The sequence below is a fragment of the Leucopleurus acutus genome (assembly GCF_964270905.1).
Source record: "Leucopleurus acutus genome assembly, chromosome: 3".
Classification (NCBI taxonomy): domain Eukaryota; kingdom Metazoa; phylum Chordata; class Mammalia; order Artiodactyla; family Delphinidae; genus Leucopleurus; species Leucopleurus acutus.
Window position 1 is genome coordinate 13,560,830 of NC_139145.1, and position 14,176 is coordinate 13,575,005.

Below are 14,176 nucleotides of genomic sequence, written 5' to 3' on the forward strand. Positions count from 1 at the left end.
CCATCTGACCCTGGACTTTTGTTTGTTGGAAGATTTTTAATCACAGTCTCAATTTCAGTGCTTGTGATTGGTCTGTTTATATTTTCTATTTCTTCCTGGTTCAGTCTCAGAAGTTTGTGCTTTTCTAAGAATTTGTCCATTTCTTCCATATTGTCCATTTTCTTGGCATATAGTTGCTTGTAGTAGTATCTTATGATCCTTTGTATTTCTGTGGTGTCGGCTGTAACTTCTCCTTTTTCATTTCTAATATTGTTGATTTGAGTCTTCTCACCACCCCCCTTTTTTTTTTGAGTCTGGCTAATGGTTTATCAATTTTGTTTATTTTCTCGAAGAAGCAGCTTTTAGTTTTATTGATCTTTGCTATTGTTTCCTTCATTTCTTTTTCATTTATTTATTTATTTATTTATTTTTCTTTTTGTGGTACGCGGGCCTCTCACTGTTGTGGCCTCTCCCATTGCAGAGCACAGGCTCCGGACGCGCAGGCTCAGGGTCCATGGCTCACGAGCTCAGCCGCTCCGCAGCATGTGGGATCTTCCCGGACCGGGGCACGAACCCGTGTCCCCTGCATCGGCAGGCGGACTCCCAACCACTGCACCACCAGGGAAGCCCTTAATTTATTTCTGATCTGATCTTTATGATTTCTTTCCTTCTGCTAACTTTGGGTTTTTTCTTGGTTCTTGTTTCTCTAATTGCTTTACGTGTAAGCTTAAGTTGTTTATTTGAGATTTTTCTTGTTTCTTGAGGTAGGATTGTATTGCTATAAATTTCCTTCTTAGAGCTGCTTTTGCTGCATCCCATAGGTTTTGGGTCATCGTGTTTTCATTGTCATTTGTTTGTAGGTATTTTTTGATTTCCTTGTTGATTTCTTCAGTGATCTCTTGGTTATTTAGTAGTATGTTGTTTAGCCTCCATGTGTTTGTATTTTTTACAGTTTTCTTCCCTGTATTGATATCTAGTCTCATAGTGTTGTGGACAGAAAAGATACTTATTACAATTTCAATTTTATTAAATTTACCAAGGCTTGATATGTGACCCAAGATATGATCTATCCTGGAGAATGTTCCATGAGCACTTGAGAAGACAGTGTAGTCTGTTGTTTTTAGATGGAATGTCCTATAAATATCAATTAAGTCCATCTTGTCTAATGTGTCATTTAAAGCTTGTGTTTCCTTATTTATTTTCATTTTGGATGATCTGTCCATGGGTGAAAGTGGGGTGTTAAAATCCCCTACTATGATTGTGTTACTGTCGATTTCCTCTTTTATAGCTGTTAGCATTTGCCTTATGTATTGATGTGCTCCTTTGTTGGGTGCATAAATATTTACAATTGTTATATCTTCTTCTTGGATTGATCCCTTGTTATTATGTATTGTCCTTCTTTGTCTCTTGTAATAGTTTTTATTTGAAAGTCTATTTTGTCTGATATAAGAATTGCTACTCCAGCTTTCTTTTGATTTCCATTTGCATGGAATATCTTTTTCCATCCCCTCACTTTCATTCCGTATGTGTCCCCATGTCTGAAGTGGGTCTCTTGTAGGCAGCATATGTACAGGTCTTGTTTTTGTATCCATTCAGCCAGTCTATGTCTTTTGGTAGGAGCATTTAACCCATTTACATTTAAGGTAATTATTGATATGTATATTCCTATTACCATTTTCTTAATTGTTTTGGGTTTGTTACTGTAAGTCTTTTCATTCTCTTGTGTTTCCTGCTTTGAGAACGTCCATTAGCATTTGTTGTAGAGCTGCCTTGGTGGTGCTGAATTCTCTTAGGTTTTGCTTATCTGTAAAGGTTTTAATTTCTCCATTGAATCTGAATGAGATCCTTGCTGGGTAGAGTAATCTTGCTTGTAGGTTTTTCCCTTTCATCACTTTAAATATGTCCTGCCACTCCCTTCTGGCTTGCAGAGTTTCTGCTGAAAGATCAGCTGTTAACCTTATGGGGATTCCCTTGTATGTTATTTGTTGTTTTTCCCTTGCTGCTTTTAATCTGTTTTCTTTGTATTTAATTTTTGATAGTTTAATTAATATGTGTCTTGGTGTGTTTCTCCTTGGATTTATCCTGTATGGGACTCTCTGCACTTCCTGGACTTGATTGACTACTTCCTCTCCCATGTGAGGGAAGTTTTCAACTATAATCTCTTCAAATATTTTCTCAGTCCCTTTCTTTTGCTCTTATTCTTCTGGGACCCCTATAATTCAAATGTTGGTGCACTTAATGTTGTCCCAGAGGTCTCTGAGACTGTCCTCAATTCTTTTCATTCATTTTTCTTTATTTTGCTCTGCAGTAGTTATTTCCACTATTTTATCTTCTAGGTCAGTTTATCCGTTCTTCTGCCTCAGTTATTCTGCTATTGATTCCTTCTAGAGAATTTTTAATTTCATTTCTTGTGTTGTTCATCATTGTTTGTTTGCTCTTTAGTTCTTATAGGTCCTTGTTAAACGTTTCTTGTATTTTCTCTATTTTATATCCAAGATTTTGGATCATCTTTACTATCATTACTCTGGATTCTTTTTCAGGTAGACTGCCTATCTCCTCTTCATTTGTTTGGTCTGGTGGGTTTTTACCTGCTCCTTCATCTGCTGCATGTTTCTCTGTCTTCTCATTTTGTTTAACTTACTGTGTTTGGGGTCTCCTTTTCACAGGCTGCACCTTCATAGTTCCTGTTGTTTTGGGTTTCTGCCCCCAGTGGGTGAGGTTGGTTCAGTGGCTTGTGTAGGTTTCCTGGTGGAGGCAACTGGTGCCTGTGTTCTGATAGATGAGGCTGGATCTTTTCTTTCTGGTGGGCAAGGCCACATCTGGTGGTGTGTTTTGGAATGTCTGTGAACTCAGTATGATTTTAGGCAGCCTCTCTGCTAATGTGTAGGGTTGTGTTCTGTCTTGCTAGCTGTTTGGCATGGGGTGTCCAGCACTGGAACTTGCTGGCCATTGAGTGGAGCTGGGTCTTAGCAATGAGATGGAGATCTCTGGGAGAGCTCTCACCAATTGATATTACTTGGGGCCAGGAGGTCTCTGGTGGTGCAATGTCCTGAACTTGGCTCTCACACCTCAGAAGCTCAGGCCTGACACCAGGCCGGAGCACCAAGATCCTGTTGGCCACACAGCTCAGAATAAAAGGGAGTAAAAAAAGAAAGAAAAAAAAATTAAAATATTAAAAAATTATTAAAATAAAAAAAGAAGAGTTCAACCAAACCAATAAACAAATCCACCAATGATAACAAGCACTAAAAACTAAACAAAGATAAACTTAAAGATCAGAAACAAGTCATTCGCAGACAGCAAACCCCAAGTCTGCATTTGCTCCCAAAGTCCACCGCCTCAATTTTGGGATGATTCGGTGTCTAGTCAGGTATTTCACAGATGCAGGGTACATCAAGTTTATTGTGGGGATTTAATCTGCTGCTCCTGAGGCTGCACAGAGAAATTTCCATTTCTCTTCTTTGTTAGCACAACTCCTGGGGTTCAGCTTTGGATTTGACTTCACCTCTGCATGTAGGTTTCCCTCAGGCATCTTTCCCCACCTAGACAGGTGGGGGTTAAAGCAGCGGCCGATTAAGGTACTCTTGCCCACTCAGGCCAGGAGTTGGGAGGGGTACGGTAGTCATAACTGGAATGCGGTATGAGCCTGCAGCAGCAGAGGCTGGCATGACGTTGCAACAGCCTGAGGCGTGCCGTGTGTTCTCCTGGGGAAGTTGTCCCTGGATCACGGGACCCTGGCAGTGGCAGGCTGCACAGGCTCCTGGGAGGGGAGGTGTGGACAGTGACCTGTGCTTGCACACAGGCTTCTTGGTAGAAGCAGCGGCAGCCTTAGCGTCTCATGCCTGTCTCTGGGGTCCACGCTGATAGCCGCCGCTCGTGCCCGTCTCTGAAGCTCATTTAGGCAGAGCTCTTTTTTCTTATTTTTAACATCTTTATTGGAGTATAATTGCTTTACAATGGTGTGTTAGTTTCTGCTTTATAACAAAGTGAATCAGTTATACATATACATATGTTTCCATAGCTCTTCCCTCTTGCATCTCCCTCCCTCCCACCCCCCTAGGTGGTCACAAAACACAGAGCTGATCTCCCTGTGCCATGGGGCTACTTCCCACTAGCTGTCTATTTTACGTTTGGTAGTGTATATATGTCCATGCCACTGTCTCACTTTGTCACAGCTTACCCTTCCCCCTCCCCATATCCTCAAGTCCATGCTCTAGTAGGTCTGTGTCTTTATTTCCGTCTTGCCCCTAGGTTCTCCGTGACCTTTTTTTTTTTTTCCCTTAGATTCCATATATATGTGTTGGCATACGGTATTTGTTTTTCTCTTTCTGACTTACTTCACTCTGTATGACAGACTCTAGGTCCATCCACCTCACTACAAATAACTCAATTTCATTTCTTTTTATGGCTGAGTAATATTCCATTGTATATATGTGCCACATCTTCTTTATCCATTCATCTGTTGATGGACACTTAGGTTGCTTCCATGTCCTGGCTATTGTAAATAGAGCTGCAATGAACATTTTAGTACATGATTCTTTTTGAATTATGGTTTTCTCAGGGTATATGCCCAGTAGTGGGATTGCTGGGTTGAATGGTAGTTCTATTTGTAGTTTTTTAAGGAACCTCCATACTGTTCTCCAAAGTGGCTGTATCAATTTACATTCCCACCAACAGTGCAAGAGTGTTCCCTTTTCTCCACACACTCTCCAGCATTAATTGTTTCTAGATTTTTTTTTTTTTTTTTTTTTTTTTTTGATATGCAGTCCTCTCACTGTTGTGGCCTCTCTCGTTCCGGACGCGCAGGCTCAGCGGCCATGGCTCACGGGCCCAGCTGCTCCGCGGCACGTGGGATCTTCCCGGACCGGGGCACCAACCCGCGTCCCCTGTATTGGCAGGCGGACTCTCAATCACTGTGCCACCAGGGAAGCCCTGTTTCTAGATTTTTTGATGATGGCCACTCTGACCGGTGTGAGATGATATCTCATTGTAGTTTTGATTTGCATTTCTCTAATGATTAATGATGTTGAGCATTCTTTCATGTGTTTGTTGGCAATCTGTATATCTTTTTTGGAGAAGTGTCTATTTAGGTCTTCTGCCCATTTTTGGATTGGGTTGTTTGTTTTTTTGTTATTGAGCTGCTTGTAAATTTTGAGATTAATCCTTTGTCAGTTGCTTCATTTGCAAATATTTTCTCCCATTGTGAGGGTTGTCTTTTGGTCTTGTTTATGGTTTCTTTTGCTGGACGGGTACATGTAAAAGTATGAGATTAGAACACTCCCTAACACCATACACAAAAATAAACTAAAAATGGATTAAAGACCTAAATGTAAGGCCAGACACCATCAAACTCTTAGAGGAAAACATAGGCAGAACACTCCATGACATAAATCACAGCAAGATCCTTTTTGACCCACCTTCTAGAGAAATGGAAATAAAAGCAAAAATAAACAAATGGGACCTAATGAAACTTAAAAGCTTTTGCACAGCATAGGCGACGCTCTTAATCCCCTCTCCTCGCGTACCACGGAAACAAAGAGGCAAGAAAATGTCTCTTGCCTCTGACAGCTCCAGACCTTTTCCCAGACTCCCTCCTGGCTAGCTGTGGCGCACTAGCCCCTTCAGGCTGTGTTCACGCAGCCAACCCCAGTCCTCTCCCTGGGATCCGACCTCCGAAACAAAGCCTCAGCTCCCAGCCCCCACCCGCAGCGGCGGGTGAGCAGACAAGCCTCTCGGGCTGGTGAGTGGTGGTTGGCACCAATCTTCTGTGCGGGAATCTCTCCACTTTGTCCTCCACACCCCTGTTGCTGCGCTCTCTTCCGTGGCTCCGAAGCTTGCCCCCTCTGCTACCCGCAGTCTCCGCCCGCGAAGGGGCTTCCTAGTGTGTGGAAACCTTTCCTCCTTCACATCTCCCTCCCGCTGGTGCAGGTTCCGTCCCTATTCTTTTGTCTCTGTTTATTATTTTTTCTTTTGCCCTAGCCAGGTACGTGGGGAGTTTCTTGTTTTTTGGGAGGTCTGAGGTCTTCTGCCAGCATTCAGTAGGTGTTCTGTAGGAGTTGTTCCACATGTAGATGTATTTTTGGTGTATTTGTGGGGAGGAAGGTCATCTCCACGTCTTACTCCTCCACCATCTTGAAGGTTCCCTTCATTCCTTTTTATGGCTGAGTAGTATTCCATTGTATGAGTGGACCACACTTTGTTTATTCATTCACCCATTGATGGATGATGTTGGGTAGTTTTGTTACAGCAGAGGGTTAGCTAGTTATGAACAGAGAAATGGGGGCAGGGGCCAGGTGGTGGGAAATCACAAACATCGGGGATCTGTATCCAGACCAAGGAAAGCAGGAACATCCAGACTGACAGGAAAGCACACATTTTGGGTGATAAGTGTCTGGGTAGCAGACAAAGAAAGGGGGAAAGAGGGAATCTCCTGCATCCGAATGTAACCTTTTGCTCATTATGCTCTCATTACAATAAAATTAGCCTTATGGATAAGAAGTACCCATCATGCACCAACACCACAACACTTCTGATCTAAGCTAAATAAGGGACGAAAATCCCTCCTCCCCTCGGGAAGATGGAGCTGGGATCAAAATCAGGGAATATGACCCCCAAACTCCTCCTTCCCCAGTGAATATTCTGCCCCTTCATTTGTATGTCCCTCATAACTGGCTTGCCACCTGTCTGCCCGTTCTCCCTCTGAGAGCATATCCTTGCTTAAATAAACTCTCACTTAACTTTCTTTACCTTTCTGCTTCGTCTCCGAATTCTTTTGCAATGAAGAAAGAACCTTAAATTCACCGGGAATGGTTTACACCTTTGGGCTACTGTGAATTGTGCTGCTATGAACATTGGCTTACAAGTATCTGTTGGAGCCCCTGTTTTCAGTTCTTTTGGGTACATTCCTAGGACGAGGATTGCCGGGTCATGCAGCTATTTCTTCCACATTTTAGCTATCGTAAATAATGCTGCTGTGAAATAGAGGCATACGTAGAGAACAAACGTATAGACACCAAGGGGGGAAAAGGGGGTGGAATGAATTGGGAGTTTGGGATTGACATATATACACTAACTAATATGTATAAAATGGATAACTAATGAGAACCTGCTCTATAGCACAGGAAACTCGACTTTGCTGTACAGTAGACACTAACACAACATTGTAAAACAACTATACCACATTTAAAGAAACTAATGCTGCTATGAACGTGGGTGTACAAATATCTCTTCAAGACACTGCTTTCACTTCCTTTGGGTATATATATGCAGAAGTAGAATTGCTGGGTCATCTGGTAATTCTATCTTTAATTCTGTTTGCTACAGTGGCTGTACCAATTTCCATTTCCACCGGCTGTGCACAAGGGTTCCAATTTCTCCATATTCTCACTAACACTTGCCATCTGTCTTTTTTTTATGACCATATTAATGGGGGTGAAGTGGTATCTCACTGTGGTTTTCACTTGCATTTCCATGATGAATAATCATTTTGAGCATCTTTTATGTTCCAAATATTTTAGAACTTGCATATCTATTGGTAAAATATATTTGAGCACATACCCCCACTATACATATATTTATTTAAAAGCTAAATATCGCACCATGGTAGTAGCATAATCAACATAAAACATGTCTCCCAAATGTAAGTTAAAAGGAGAAGCTATTAAGATGAAATAAACTTTTGGTTGTTTCCAAACCACCCTAACAGTAACACTAATAGTAGTTAATACTTCAAGCTACCCTGAGGCAGAGTTCATGATTAAGGGTCATGGATAGAAATCCTTAACACAAATATGCTTTTTGACAGTTGAAGAATGTTTGACTATTTCTAATCACAACTGATTTCTTTGTCTAACATAGAGGATAGACATTTTAGGGGTCAATGTGTCTCCACCAACATTTTTTGATTGACATTAGGGTCAACCTGTGGTCTTTTATGTCACAGGAGTTATTTTTGATGACTGACTGAGAGAAACATAGATAATACAACCTGTAGGTCTACCAATCTTGGCACATGGAAACTGCGTTATGCATACCATAATCAGCTGATAGCTAGAGTCACTCTAGCAAAATAGAGAATGTTAGTAAAGTTCATATTATTTTTTTAAAAAAATTATTCATTTATTTTGGCTGTGTTGGGTCTTCGTTGCTGTGCGTGGTCTTTCTCTAGTTGGGGCGAGCGGGGGTTACTCTTCGTTGCAGTGCGCGGGCTTCTCATTGACGTGGCTTCTCTTGTTGAGGAGCACGGGCTCTAGGTGCACAGGCTTCAGAAGTTGTGGTGCGCAGGCTCAGTAGCTGCGGCTTGCGAGCTCTAGAGCACAGGCTTAGTAGTTGTGGCACAAGGGCTTAATTGCTCCGTGGCATGTGGGATCTTCCCGGACCAGGGATCGAACCCGTGTCCCCTGCATTGGCAGGCAGATTCTTAACTGCTGCATCACCAGGGAAGCCCTATTTTTATTTTTTAAAAGCTTTTTATTTTGAAATAATTTTAGACCCACATGAAGTGGAAAGCATAATACAGAGAGGTCCAGTGTATATTTCACTCAGCTTCCCCCAATAAAAACTTCTTACAGGGTTTCCCTGGTGGCGCAGTGTTTGAGAGTCTGCCTGCCGATGCAGGGGACACGGGTTCGTGTCCCGGTCCAGGAAGATCCCACATGCCGCGGAGCTACTGGGCCAGTGAGCCATGGCCGCTGGGCCTGCGCGTCCGGAGCCTGTGCTCCGCAACCGGAGAGGCCACAACAGTGAGAGGCCTGCGTACCGCAAAAAAAAAATAAACAAACAAAACAACAACAACAAAAAAAACACCTTACAATTATATGATTATATATATTTATATATAATCAATTTAAATATAATTATGTACTTACATATAAATATTATGTGTAGTTACATGATTATAGACAATTATAAAAACCAGGACATTAACATCGACACTATTAACTAAAAACCTTATTTGGAGTTCACCAATTGTAATATTCACTCAATTGCTTTGAAACATTCTGTGAAATTTTGTCACTTGTGTAGATTCACGTAACCACACCACAATCAGGATACAGCACAGTTCCATCACCCAGAGAAACTCCCACATGCTGCCCCTTTGTAGTCAACACTCCCCCCCCCTTCCTAACTCTTGGCAACCATAATCTGGCAGTCATAACCCCCACAATTCTGTCATTCCGAGAATGTTATGTAAATAATATTATACGGCATGCGACCTTTTGAGATTGGTTTCTTTTACTCAGCAAATACCCTAGAGGACCATCCAGGCTGTCATATGCTATCAATAGTCCGTTCCTTTTTAGTGCTGAGTAGTATTCCATTGTATGGATGAGCTGCTGTTTGTACAGACATTCACCAGTTTAAGGACATTTAAGTTGTTTCCAGCTTTCGGCTATTACAAATAAAGCCACTCTGAATATTCATGTACACAGGTATTCATTTCTCCAGGGTAAATACCTAGGAGTAAGATTGCTGGGTTATCTGGTAAGTGTAAGTTTATAAGAAGCTGTCAAACTCTTTTCCGTACCGTTTTGCATTCCCGCCAGTAATGTATGAGAGTTCTGGTTACTCTGCATCCTTGTTAAGACTTGCTCTTGTCAGTGGTTTTTTTTAGCCATTCTGATATGTGTGTAGTGGCATCTTATTGTGGCCTTAATTTTTATTTCACTAATGGCTAATGATGTTGAACATCTTTCAGGTCCTTCTTTGTATATCCTCTTTGGTGAAGTGTACAAGTGTTCATGTCTTTTGTCCATTCTCTAATTACTGTTATTTAAAAAGTTTTTGGAAGATAAAAATGAATGTAAATGAAAGTTCTTCGGTTTTCCTACATTCAGGGCCAGTATACAACACAATTCCCCAGCATTATGGTACATCTGCAGGAATTCTTGCAAACGCAGCCCTCCAAACCCACAAATAACTTTCCAACTTAATGACATTTTGCAGGAATGTTAAAGACAAGAATGAATGAAGTTGACATCCTGTTAGTTTAAAAGACAGTTCAGTCAAATATTTATTGATTTTGATTTTTCAGCCTTGCTTTTATGTTTTCCATCATCAAACTGTGCCGTTTAAAATTTTTTCTCCCAGTTCTTGGAGCATTTTCCAAGACTTCTGGAAAACGTACATGCGCAGCGGTGTACTGGCGTCCCCCAGCGTCCGAACTGGGAAACACACCCTGTGAGGGTGCAGATCATCCCCTACGTGGCGCTGCAGAAAAGTGAACCTACAGCCATGATGGCTTCCCAGCTACCCTGACTCTTCTCCCATAGTTGTTCCCTCTCCATGAAACCCAAACTCTGACTAGAAGGAAGTGTCCTTCCCTCCCGACACTGCATTCCTTTCACACGCCTGTCTGCCTTTGCACGGAAAGTTCCCTCTCCATTCTTTTATTTATTCATTTAATTGTATTTCTAAATGGGTTTGATTGAGGTATCATCTACATACAATAAATGACACAAATTTAGAGTGTACAATTAGATAAGTTTTGACATACAAATACATCCACGAAATTATCACTTTTAAAATAATAATTTAAAATACGTAAAATATAAATAATATAAAATTAAAATAATTTCAACCTGCAGAACAGTTGTGAGAATATTACACAGAAACTGTTTGCATCCTTTTTTCCAGTTTCTCCAATTGTTAACCTTTTTTCTTTTCTTCACGTTTTAAAATTGCTCCATCTTTCTATATACACATACATTTTTTTTCCCTTGAACCACTTGAGGGTGTTTCAGACATAATGCCCCTTTACCCCTAAATACTTTTACTGCATATTTCCTAAGAACAAGGGTATTCTCTTGAAAACTACAGTAAATTTATCAAGTCCTAAAAATTAATCATTGACACAATTTTTTTGTCTAATAGATAATCTAGATTCCAATATCTCCAACTGTCCCCCAAATGTCTATAATTTATAGCAATATTTTTTTCTCTGATCCAAGATCTGGTCCAGGATCAGGTGTATCTAGTTGTCATGTTTCTTTTGTCTCCTTTCATCCAAACCTTTTCTTGGTTCCTCAACTTTTCTTAGTCTTTCATGACATTGAACGTTTAAAAATATATTTAATTTTTTATTACAAAACTTTCTAATGGATACAAACACTGAGAGAGTTTTACAATGAGTCTCGATATGCCTATCACCCAAATTCAACAGTTCTCAAAATTTTAAGGACACTTTTGATTACATTTGGATCCATTTGGATAATCCAGGATAATCGCCTTATTTTAAGGTCAGCTGGTTCGCAAACAATTTCACCTTCAATCTTAATTCCTCTTTGTCACGTAACCTAGTATATTCACAGGCTTTGGGGATTACAATGTGGGCATCTTTGGGGGAGGGCATTATTCCGCTTATCCAAGACTCAGAAACTCAATAGATTCTGATACCATGGTGTTTTTTGATTTCCAAAGTCACACCAAAACTCTCTTTACTGAAACACAGAAACCAAATAGATATGGATAACAAGAGACATCTTACTGATGTCTCTGATCTGGGAGAATATGGTTTCACACCAAAATAGTCACAAACTTTTATGAATTTATATTACAGAAACCTGGGGAATATGTGTGGGGAGCAAGTCTAAATGTTCTGTATCAAGGAAGAGAGAAGACAGTGTCGGATGAGCCTGCATTTTCTTATATGAATGCAATTATCAGAAATTCTGAGTTCAAGTAGCTAGGAATCATTCTAATAGTTTGGTTAACAGAAACTTGGACACCACTGTGATGTACATTTAATAAGACTGAAATTCAGGAACTTGGTATGACATAAAGGTAAGAATCAAAGAACATATGGAAACAGAAAAGGTAGAGTATGTTTATTATGTGCAACCTTCCCACTCCGTATCATTGCTCTAAGCCCCCAGGAGGTTTCATAGAATACCCCCACCATTAGGAATTGAGAAATGCCTTGGTGATGATGGCTTGAGCATCTTTGAAAAGCTCTGTGGGCTGGGAGTATGGTTTCATTGCAAAGTGATTACTGATTTTAACGTTGTATTAAATATTTCCTGTACATGCATTTAGAACCGCATTAGACAGTGTCATGATTTTTGCATTGACCATCAAACAACTTAGATGACCCATGGGGAGAAGGAAAGTATATTATATTTCCTCATATTATTCTTACCAGGTTCTTATTTTTTTTAATATTTATTTATTTGGCTGTGCCGGGTCTTAGTCGCAGCACACGGAAGCTTCATTGCCCCGTTCAGGATCTTCGTTGCGGCATGCAAACTCTTAGTTGTGGCATGTGGGATCTAGTTCCCTGACCAGGAATCGAACCTGGGCCCCCTGCATTGGGAGTGTGGAGTCAGCCACTAGACCACCAGGGAGGTCCCTCTTACCAGGTTCTTTCTTTTTGATGTTCCAAGTTTCCTTTAACAAAATCATTTCCTTTGTTTTTTCATTTACACATTTTCTAATTTGCTATTTTCTTTTCTCTAGGCTGGGGAAGCAGGTAACAATAGCCATCATAATAATGCTATTATTTATTGTGTGTTTTATGTGTGCTGTACAGCGTTAGGGACTTTTATATCTGATCTCTAACTCTGGAGCTTTTATACAAACACACTCACTTTACAAACGAGGAGACTGAGGCTCCAGGAATATCAGTAATTTGTTTAAGAGAACTACAATTGTTAGAATCATAACTAAAATAAGAACTGATGACCTGAGTGAAAGTTGGGAATCCTACCCGTAAAAAGTTTGCATGATTTTCATTACAAAGACCTTGTAGCATCTATCTTTTTTTCTTGGCCATGCCGCAAGTGGCTTGTGGGATCTTAGTTCCCCAACCAGGGATTGAACCTGGGCTCATGGCAGTGAAAGCACCGAGTCTTAGAGTCCCAACCACTGGACTGCCAGGGAATTCCCCTATCTTTTTAAATTTTTATTGAAGTATAGTTGATTTACAATGTTGTGTTCATTTCTCATGTACCACAAAGTGATTCAGTTATACATATATATACATTCTTTTTAATATTATTTTCCATTATGGTTTATCTCAGGATACTGAATATAGTTCTCTGTGCAGGACTTTGTTGTTTATCCATTTTATATGTAATAGTTTGCATCTGCTAATCCCAAAACTCCCAGTCCACCCACCCCCACACCGGCAACCACAAGTCTGTTCTCTATGTCTGTGGGTTTCTCTTTCATAGGTATGTTCATTTGTGTCATATTTTAGATTCCACATATAAGTGATATCATATGGTATTTGTCTTTCTCTTTCTGACTTACTTCACTTCGTATGATAATCTCTAGTTCCATGCATGTTGCTGCAAATGGCATTATTTTGTTCTTTTTTATGGCTGAGTAGTATTCCATTGTATACATGTACAACGTCTTCTTTCTCCATTCATCTGCTGATGGACATTTAGGTTGTTTCCATGTCTTAGATATTGTGAATAGTGCTGCTATGAACATAGGGGTGCATGTATCTTTTTGAACTATAGTTTTGTCTGGATATATGCCCAGGAGTGGGACTGCTGTGTCATACGATAATTATATTTCTAGTTTTTTTTAGGAACCTCCATACTGTTTTCCATAGCGGTGCAGCATCTATCTTAACTACTTAGCAGCATTTTATTTTTTCATTCTTGCTGGTGCAAACAAATGGGGTTGGTACCCTTTGATGAGGGTACTCAGATGAAGTACCCTCATCTGAGGGTACATTTGTCTAAATGTATCTGTGAATACACGTGTACAGCACGCACACATATACAGAATGCATTTTCCTTTGGGTTCAGAGAACTTCCTTTAGATATTCTTTTAGAGTAGGTCTACTAGAGATAAATTTTCTTAGTTTTCCTTCATCTGAGAATGTCTTAATTTCCCCTTTATTCCTGAAGGATATTTTGCTGGATTGACAGTTCTTTTCTTTCAGCATCTGAACAAATATTGTGCCATTTCCTTGAGTGTTGCCTCATGGTTTCTGATGAGAAATCCACTCTCACTCTAATCGCTTTCCCCCTATAGATAAGGCATAATTTTTTTGACTAGTCTCAAGATTTTTTCTTTATCTTTAGTTTCCAGAAGTTTAATTATGATGTATCTTGGCTTGGATTTCTTTAGGTTTATTCGTTTTGGGGTTCACTGAGCTTCAGTTTCTAGGCTTTGTCTCTTGCCATATTTGGGAAGATTTTAGCTGTTACTTCCTCAAGTGTTTCTTTTAAGTCCTGCTGGACTA